This window comes from Octopus bimaculoides, chromosome 4 (genome assembly GCF_001194135.2).
Source record: "Octopus bimaculoides isolate UCB-OBI-ISO-001 chromosome 4, ASM119413v2, whole genome shotgun sequence".
Classification (NCBI taxonomy): domain Eukaryota; kingdom Metazoa; phylum Mollusca; class Cephalopoda; order Octopoda; family Octopodidae; genus Octopus; species Octopus bimaculoides.
The window spans coordinates 92245142-92247464 of NC_068984.1; positions in this window are offsets into that span (position 1 = coordinate 92245142).

Consider the following 2323-nt stretch of genomic DNA (forward strand, 5'->3'; position numbering starts at 1 on the left):
TGTTGACTTAATACACTTTATCAACTAAATATATATTTTCTAAAATCCAAGGTGACTGACTACATCACAGAACATATTCTCCACCAAGTTAACGGACAGTTCTGTTATCAAATTAATCAAATGAATGTCCTATACCGCAGTCGTTAACCATTCTGCGGCACAAATGGGACTTAATATTTGTATTTATTCCCACAACAACTTAATCGAAGATATCGTTATTCCGTGATTCTTTTGTAATTGGCAAAGTTACTTGTTTTCTGTTATTTCTTTTTCTTGCTTAGTGTTTATATATCTCCCATAATTTTGTAAGTGTAATAGCTCAGCATAAAACGTGAAATTTGCTAAATGCTACTTACTAAATGCGATTTTGTATCCATTGTCTCAAGAAAATCATCAATAAGTGAAACATAACAAACTAAATTTTACTTTAAAGCTAAAATTTATTGAATTATCACACGATCAGAAATCTTGCGAAGTTATTCAATCGATTCAGTCGTATGTTATTCTAGATATTAACCAAACAGAAATGAGCATCATATTTCTGTTTGCTTTCCAAATACGCAAATTTCTGAGAGCATGTATTGTTGACACAAAGCAGCAATCAATATTTTCTTTTGCTCACTGACCAAATAGTACGTAGATAAACCAGGAATTGTAGCTACTGGAAAGTAAGAAAATCTGCCGATTGCCTACATGATGAAATGTCCAGGTATTCCAAAGTTGATTCTCATTTCATTAAAACTTACTCGTATGTTTTTATCTTTAATAAATCAGATTTGGTTGTCTTTCGAAACATGGCAGGCTGTTCCTCATATTCATTGTGTCTGTTGCACAACAAAATAACACAGATCAAATATTATAAGCAACTCTACAAGATTCAAATTTAACTTTAACTGATTCTTCCTATTAATTCTTAAGGTTAATGCAAATGTAATTCTTCAATATCTTTCCCTCACTACATAGTTAACTTAGTGGCAGCGTATTTAATGTAGTATTCATAAAAAAAGCATATCAGAAACAATTACGCGGTGAGAAAAATGAACTGCTGAATGACTAATGATGCTTTAATTATTCTGGTAAGTATGGGAGACTATTCCAAGCAGATGGTTGAACTGATTACACATCATCAGCGAAGCATTGACATCACAGTGTGTCGAAACAATGGTGACCAAATTCCTAAATAGACATAAACAAGTTGGCATAGAATATTAGAACATTTTAGAGAATAAATTTAAGAGAGAAATTAGTCAATGATGCTGTCTGAATGAAAAACAGAAATTAGTTGAGAACAAACAAATATAATGCAGTGAGTATTTAAAAGCAAATTTGAAATAGCAATGCAAGAAATAAATATAATGTGAGTGATTAATGTATTTTATTTCGACAAGTACAGAAGACAACATCAGACATATTTTAGATAATCTTAATAGTATTCACTGTAATGCTGGAGCAGTGATGGAGCGGTACTGTGTAAATATGCAATGCACTTGGTGGCGTACAAAATTACAATATTTTAGAGAACTAATTGCTCAGAGGAATTATCAGGGCAGTGTTCACACGAAAAAATAATAAAGCAGTGTAAATTATACGTAATTCAGCAAATATAATTAAGTTCGTGTATTTTACATGTAATAAAGCTAATTAGAAATAATTATACGATGAGGAAAATCAATATTAGTCAAGGCTTAATGTTATTTTCTTTGTTCCAGCAAGTATGGGAGAATTTTAACCCAATAACACTCATTATTATTATTTCTTAATGCACTTAGAAACGACAAAATTTGAAGCATGCAGGAGCTTTATCACTTCTTTATGATAGAAAAACTTTAGCATATGACAGCCATTATGATATCTGGCGGAATATATATATATATATATATATATATATATATATATCATCATCATCATCGTTTAACGTCCGCTTTCCATGCTAACATGGGTTGGACGATTTGACTGAGGACTGGTACAACCGGGCTCTAATCTAATTTGGCAGAGTTTCTACAGCTGGATGCCCTTCCTAACGCCAACCACTCAGAGAGTGTAGTGGGTGCTTTTACGTGTCACCCGCACGAAAACGGCCACGCTCGAAATGGTGTCTTTTATGTGCCACCCGCACAAGCCAGTCCAGGGGCACTGGCAACGATCTCGCTCGAAAACCCTGCAAGGTCACGCTCAGGATGGTACATCTTATGTGCCACCCGCACAAGAGCCAGTCCAGGGGCACTGGCAACGATCTCACTTGGCTTGCCGGGTCTTCTCACGCACAGCACATTTCCAAAGGTCTTGGTGAGGCCCAATGTTCGAAGGTCTTGCCTCACCACCT